Source organism: Meles meles, chromosome 9 (assembly GCF_922984935.1).
Source record: "Meles meles chromosome 9, mMelMel3.1 paternal haplotype, whole genome shotgun sequence".
NCBI classification, from domain to species: domain Eukaryota; kingdom Metazoa; phylum Chordata; class Mammalia; order Carnivora; family Mustelidae; genus Meles; species Meles meles.
This window is the reverse complement of record NC_060074.1, coordinates 61,230,622-61,239,004: the sequence shown is the minus strand read 5'-3', so window position 1 is coordinate 61,239,004 and position 8,383 is coordinate 61,230,622.

The window sequence follows — 8,383 nt, the reverse complement described above, 5'->3', positions numbered from 1 at the left end:
TGAACATGGTTTGAAGTATGTTACAATGCCCAGGAGCTTCCTGCCTTTAGCAATGAAAAGAAACTGCCCTACACTCCCTGACTGGGGCTTCAGGACAAACTTTCCCAGTGGTAAGAGCCTAGAAGTTAGCGTGGTGTGGATCTCGGGGCTCAGAAGACTCTGGTGCTGTCCTAGCCTATGGGTCTTGCTTATATTGGTCTCCTCTGCTGTCTAATGATTTTGATACTTAGAAAGGCGATAGATCTTGGAATGATCCTGAGTGATTCTGGAGGCCTCCAAGAGAGTAGCCTCCTAGAGAATCAGTTATTCTTATAAGTTATACATTTTTTTCATTTTATTTATTGTTTATTCTTAATGCAACTTCTGATATATTTAGGGTTTTTAAAATTTATTTAAATTCAATTAGCCAAGGTATAGTACATCATTGGTTTCTGATATAATGTTCAATGATTTTATTTTAATTAATATCTTTGTATTAATCTCAAAGTTTCTCTTCCTGCCAAAACCATTTTTTTAAAGCAGCTTGAAGACATCTGAAAAGAGCAAATGAGGACATTTGTTATCACACTCTTTGTGTTGTCGTTGCCAAGAGCCTTTGCCTGAAAACTGGCTCTGGGTTGTTTATGGGTGGGGTTGCTCCTGCTATTTCTACCTCAGCTTCTGTCATTGTTCTCTGAGACATCACCACCCTCCCTACCGCCTGCAAGGGCACACAACCTAGAGCACAGGAGGAGCTGTGAGGTTGATGAACTCCTAAAAGATAAAGATTATATTCTCATTGTTTAGTGATAGAAAAGGAAGAAAAGTGTGATGATTGCTCCAGGAATAATAGACATTTATTAATTTGAAATTTAACCAAAACGAATTTAGCATTTTGTCCACTTTGCCCTATTTGCTACATACACACCATCCTGCGCTGTCTCTTCTTCTCCACTTCTAGATGGAACACTTCCCATCTTTCAAGAAAGTGACGTTTTGTCTTTGCTTACTTTATATGACAAAAAGTCTTTTTAAAAAAGTGACTCTGAGGGCACCTGGGTGGCTGAGTGGGTTAAGCCTCTGCCTTCGGCTCAGGTCATGGTCTGAGGGTCCTGGGATCAAGCCCCACATCGGGCTCTCTGCTCAGCGAGGAGCCTGCTTCCTCCTTCTCTCTCTGCCTGCCTCTCTGCCTACTCGTGATCTCTCTCTCTCTCTCTCTCTGTCAAATAAATAAATAAAAATCTAAAAAAAAAAAAAAACCTTCCAAAAAATTTAAAAAAAAAAGTGACTCTGAGATCTTTATACATGTGGCTGATTATATGCCAGTGACACAATTCGTTACCAAATGTGGAAGACCTACAACCAGCCAGGCCTGGCTATTGGGTAAACTAAATCAGCAATTAAGTTTTGTGGTTTCAATGGTGCATAAGAATATTTGCCCAAAAGAACCACCAAAACATATGAAAAACCTAGATATGCAAAAATTAAAATGATTATATGTGAAAGCAGAGAGTTTCTGTATCAGTGGATTAAACTAAATTAAAGTTTTGGCATCATAATTCAGAAGGCAGTACTACCAATTGGATGACAAGTGACAAAAATTCAGATTTTTTTAGTTATTCATATTCTCTAGAATAGATGCTTATAATGGGTTCCAATTACTTCCAATAGTTTAATTAAGTGCCATATTGAAACATTCTGTTTTCATTCATTTCAACATTCATTCCAAAAGCTTTATGTAGCATCATTCACTTCCACATTCATTCCAAGAGCATTTTTCTAGCATCTACAAAGAATATAAACAAATTGAAAGTTATTTCTCTTGAGAACTTGAAAGCAAGTTAAGACACAAGGAAAGCCAAATCATAAATATGTGAATGGTGACTAGTAATCATCAGCAAGCACATGATTGTACATAGTAACTATAACCAATATTTATGTATCGATTAAAATATTCCAGGCACCCTGCTAGGAACAGTGCAGTAATATATTATGTTGTTTCATCCTCAAAAACTCTATAAAGTGTTACTAAGAGTTTCCCCAGTTTACAGGGACTGAGATGTTGAGTATCTTGGCCAAGGTTAATTGAAGTGGTTGTATTCAAACCCAGGTGATCTGACTCAAACACCCTTACTCTTGAGCACTCTGCAGGGAGAATAGCTTAGATTTAGGGTCACAAGATGCCAAATCTACTCTGTACCACTCACCAGGCTGTGGGATCTTAGACAAATCACTTAATTCCCTTGAGTCTCAAGTTCTTTTTTAAATAAAATAATGTAGACGAAAGGCTTTGTAAGCCTACAAGACTGCAAACATCAGCTGCTAATATTTTCATTACAGCCTGCAAATATGTAGTGAAGGAATACTTTGTACTCTATCACACTAAAAAAAAAAAAAAAAAAAAAAAAAAGATGTTTCATTTTGGAAATCACAAGAAATTACCGGATAGGGGTTGATGGAGAAATGTCAGAGTTCGTTTTCTGTCTGGAAGGGTACAGCCAACCAAGCCTTATCTTCTTTATGGAAATACACTACTCCGTATTTACGATGAAATTATAGTACTAAGTCTACATACATTTACACTATTTGAGTCACTCACACTGACCCGCCAATAGAGAGATATTAAAATAACAATAATTTGTTATTACAGCACTTAGAAAAATATTGGTAATGGTTATGTCAATATGTAGATAATGTCAAAACAGCTAAATGGGACGGCAGGAGGCTTAAGAGAAAGAAACAAATGCTTTCCCTTCTCCAGATTTGCTGTTTTCTAGTATTTCGTAAGGAGTCTGACACATAAAAAGCTCATTGCTCAGACTGTATGAATGATTTGGGCATATTTAAATTTTTTATTATTTTTGTTATTGTTGTTATGCTTTCCTGAGGGAACGCTTAGTGGTAAAAAGACAATTAATGTGTCAAACTAGACAGTAAATTGATATGTGATGTCAGTTTCATTGAAACCATCCTCAACTCGTATAGTTTTAATCTCATTTATTTTTATTCCTGTCATAATAATACTTCTAAAATATTAATCAGTGCTGTTTTACTTTAGGCATATTTAAATTTTTCCTAAACTTAAGAAGCTAACATTAATTCAATAATTAATATCATTTTTATTCTCCAATCTAATTAGTTCCCTAAAAGGAGAGCTGTATTGTTTCAGTATGAAATTCAACCTATTACCCCAGTGAATGTATTTTTCTAAAAATATTGTTGAAAAAATTTTAAAGAAAGATAATGAATTTAAGAAATAATTACATTTGAACATAATCACCATTTGGATTCCCTGGTCTCAGATCAGCCATTGGTAGTTTATCAGCTGAAAATGTACTCATATTAAATAGAGATGAACTTAAAATATGGATTTTTTTTCCTACTCTGTCTGCTCAGATATGAGTCCTTCACAAAGCTGAAAGAAACAACACCATAGATTTAAACTAATAAATACTATAAAAATGAGAAAAAGCTTAGAAAAGAAAATGATGAACCATATAAGATCTTGATGCTTTATTTTTTTCTTAAGTATGTGCCCATGTCCCAGTGTCATCGGTCACATACTGAACTTCACATTCAGATGAGTTTCACTAAAAGAAGAAATCTCTTTTTCATGTCATGTTGCGCTCACAGAGATTTGTGGGGGAGGTCCTTTGTTGCATCTCATCCCCCTCGCCGAACCAGCACAAAACCGGCCTATTGGCAGAAGAAAAGAGGAAGGATCCAGTCCACAGTAATCACCAAAACATTCTCTGAAAGAGAGCTGGCTGGGAACCTAGTGTCAAATTCTCTCAATAGTAGCTTTATGCTTTCTATTATTTAAGATCTATGATCCAAGTGGTGCAATGATATCATTGTCATCTATGTTAATATACTGAGTAAGTTACATTAAACACAAAAACTGCAAAATTACTCTCAGATTCCTTCTTTTTTATTTCTCCTGTGTTGTTTTTTAAACTTGATTTGAGTACAAGTCAAATGGAACAATGTCAGAAATCTGGGCACCAAAGGCCAAATCCAATATGAAGCAAAGGGTTGAGTAAATACGTGTTCGACAGGCGCTGACCTGCATAGAGGCTTTTCTGAATAATTTACACCCAGAATTTCACTTTGGGACCCAAGGGTACCAGACCAGCAGTCTAGAATGCCTAAACCTCACCAGATAATTTCTCAGCTCTCCTCTTATCTTGGGCAGCAACCATGTGGCTTACAAACGGCCCTGCAGGTAGCCTGCCCTGTGAGGATTTCCTGAAGATCTAGCCCTTTCCAATCTAGGAAAAACTGTTTTTTGCCAAAATAGAGCTCATGATTAACCTCTCATCAGCAATTCAGTAGCAAGAACCTCTGAAGTCCAAATTGAATCTTGATATTGTCTTCCTCAGAATGCAAACAGCAGCAAGAAAGTTAGCCAGGCTGCTGACAAGTCCAAGAAGAAAAGCCCTCATCGCTACTATTTGAAAACTACCATACAATTCAGAGTAGCTCTTAAGCAGCGTCACCTTCCACGTGCACGATGACTCTGTGAGGTGCAAACAGGGATACCTAACGCTCTCCAGTTGGTTATCTGAATTCACATCCTCCAAATGAGAAAACTTAGGTATAGAGAGGTTAAGTAAATCGTCTGTAGTCCACAAAGCCCATGGTGTTTCTCCTGTGTCCTGCCACCTGAGACACGGCCCTTGGTGTTTCTTAGAACAAGTTTCCAGTAATTAAATACGACATCCCAATGGTGTTAGAAAGACCGAGAGAGAGGTAAAGGATTCTTGCCCTTCTTGTAATATCCCCACTTTTGGCATATTAAAGCCCTGTCTATTCTCTGACAAGCCCCTGAGTGTGCTAACGTTCTCTCCAAGTGTGTTTCAAGCTCAAAAGCTGCATTTAAAATGTCATAGATTTCTGGACACTAATACTCAAAAATGATACACAGCCGAGGTTTCTGGCATTCTTTATGCCCATCTGCTAGCATGGCATGGTGCCCATTCACAAGGTAATAAGACAATTTCAGGAGGACACAGATGCCAAGCATATCAAGGCTTAGAGTGATAACCTGCAAAATGAAGCAAGCAGCTTTTCTTTTTCTACAATGAGCAGATCCTCCTGAGTCAGAAGCACCAAATCATACCTTCACATCTATTCCATTAGGTGAAATCACATTAGTTGACACAGAGTAGAACACACCGAGGGGATGGCTGCAACTAGTTCAAAAACCTTGACTCATTTCTGTTTGTAGGTTACAAAGAAGAATTAAGGAGCATTCCTAGAGATTGAAAGCCTGGTACCCTCACCTTAGCTCAAAGACAGGCATCTGCCACAGAAAGAATGAGTTTTGAATGGAAATTTCCAAATGTATTTTGTTATGTCAGGAAGCTTCGTGCCTTTGTTTACTTGTGACCAATCAAACGTCAGATAGCATGTGGCTTAGCTGGGCGAGAAGGTTCAAAACACAGGACTGTGTTTTCTGTACCTGTAGATTTGCTACATCTGTTGACTCCTCTGCCTGAGAATACAGTGACAAGGAATATCCGGTCAACACAGGTTCCCTTCTGAATTCTAGCAGACATCCTTTGACTAGAGCTGTTACGTGGAACCTCGTCGAAGGCACACATTTTAGTCATTGTTCCCTCTCCAAATGCTTTTCGTGTATATATTTGAGGTGAGGAGTTGTTTGAAGAGCAGGAGGAGTAAGTGAGGGGAAGAAAGCAAAAGAGCAGAAGAAACTAGGAAGAAAGGAAAAGAGAGACAATGTTTTGACAATACGTATCTGCCACTAGCTACTCTACAATGTTAATTCTTATAATCAATTCCTTAGTAATAATTCTAAAGAAAAAAAATCGGTTAATACAAATAAATATCAATTTGCTTCCATTTCCTCCAGTTCCTGAAAATTACATAGCTTTTTCTCTCCTTTCTCTGTTTATACACATAAAATACATATTCTGGAAAACTCTATGGATACACACAGACATATACACAAAAATATGTATATGTACATTCATAGATACATCTGCATACAGATATATTTTTTTAACTACTTAGACATAGGTATGTGTAGTACACACACGCGCGCGCACACACACACACACACACCCACATACCCCTCATTAGAGACCAGAGACCGCATTGCATCCTGTATGGTAGTTAGACAGCTGCTTACTTATAAGATATTTTGTCTTAGGTCCATGGGTGGCTCAGCCAGTTAAACATCTGCCTTCAGCTCCCATCCCAGGGTCCTGAGATGGAGCTCCTCCCTGCTGAGCAGGGAGCCATCTTCCCCCACTCCTCCTTGCTCATGCTCCCTGCTCATGCTCCCTTCACTCTATCTCGAATAAAGAAAATATTTATTAAAAGGGGGATAGGAGAAGAATAAATGAAACAAGATGGGATTGGGAGGGAGACAAACCATAAATGACTCTTAATCTCACAAAACAAACTGGGGGTTGCTGGGGGGAGGTGGGGTTGGGAGAGGGGGAGGGGGTTATGGACATTGGGGAGGGTATGTGCTATCATGAGTGCTGTGGAGTGTGTAAACCTGGTGATTCACAGACCTGTACCCCTGGGGATAAAAATACATTATATGTTTATAAAAAAAAAAATTGGAAGGGGAGGCAAACCATAAGAGACTATGGACTCTGAAAAACAACCCGAGGGTTTTGAAGGGTCAGGGGTGGGAGGTTGGGGGAACAGGTGGTGGGTACTAGGGAGAGTATGTTTTGCATGGAGCACTGGGTGTTGTACAAAAACAATGAATACTGTTACGCTGAAAAAATAAATAAATTTTTAAAAAAAGGTATTTTCTCTTTTCATAGTTTAAAAAGAAGGAAATTAAATGTAAGCTGTTTCACAATAAAGCATTATAAGAACACATATAGATGTGTATGTAAGTACATGTGTTTCACAGGATTAGTGTGTTTAACACAAGGGGATGACCCTCATGGTAAATTGAATTTAACTGCATTTCTGAACAATTTATTTATTGGTTTAGTAATTATTCAACAGATATTTATTGAACAACTATAGTGTTCAGAAATAGTTTCCTATCCTCAAAGAATAATAGCTATAATTATACCAATATAAACTTGCTTTTATTTCAAATAATTTTATTTTTTCTCATTTATTCAAGAAATTTCAATGAGTACCAAGTGTGTATTAAGAACTGTTTTGGGCTCCGATGACATTACAAAAATAACTTCAGCCCTCAAAGTGTTTAAAGTGTAAGATAAGATAGACTAAAAAGATACTAACATAGTGTGTTTAATGGCAATGTGCAGAGAATAAAACATAAAAGGTAAAACTCCTTTAGATTTGGTGATCTGGGAAAACGTCACGGAGTAAATAGTGTCTAAGTTGTTTCTCTGGGGGAACTACTGATATTTAGCCAAAATTGCCTTAAGAAATTCTAAATACCCCTTCCAGCCTTATGATTTATCTACAGGTAGAGATTTAGTTCTAGAGTTGCACATTTGTTTTCGTGGAGAAGGGAAAGTGCCCACTTTTCTAAACCACATTAAAGTTATCAGAGATCTTGGAAACATGCTTTGAATCTGTAAATGTATATTATAATACATTATATATACATATATAATTCTGCTTCAATTTTAACCTCAGACCTGAATAAATTCCACATTGCATATCTTTATTTTCTGAAAAGGATGACTTTGATTTAAGAAAAAAAGCCAGTTACAGGGAGGGGGAAAAAAAAAAGAAGAAGAAAAGAAGGAGAATAGGAAACAGAGAAGCTGTCTATAAAGGAGTTGAAGTCACTTTCAATGTGTATCATTTTTAGCTTAGCCAAACTAAAGAGTGAAAACTGGACTATTGAAAAATTCACATAGTTTGAATCATGAACATTTCTCAAACAAATGAAGATGAACATAAAAAATAGAAACACATCTGGTCTGACTTACTGTCCCTTCGCCCCCATCAATGTAATAAGGGATTGACATTTGAAAAAAAAAGATGTAGTCAAGCTCTACCAGTTTAACCGAACAATAAACAAGAAGAACTCTGCAGCCCAGTGTTTCGGCTCTGCTTTACAGCATGAGTAACTTCAAATCTAATTAGGATGGGAAATTTTGCCTGAACAAGTCTGAAAAGTATTGAGCAATTTCCTAGCAGTCATGACACTGATTCTGGGTATGTACTAGAGGGAAGTTCAGCAAGGCACAAGGGCATAAAACACCACTGGAAGTGAGAGGGACAAGAGCAGTATGTAATAAAAAGTGCAAGGACTTTGGAACAAAATAGAATTGGGAATAAGTTCTACACTGTTCTGCCATTCACTAGATTTCTGCCCTTGGTACAAATTACTTATCCTCTTTGAGACTCCCTTTTCTTACCTGAAAATAGAGATGAGAATAACTTCTTCCCCAAAATTATGTGAACTAAGTTAGATAAGAAGCCTAGC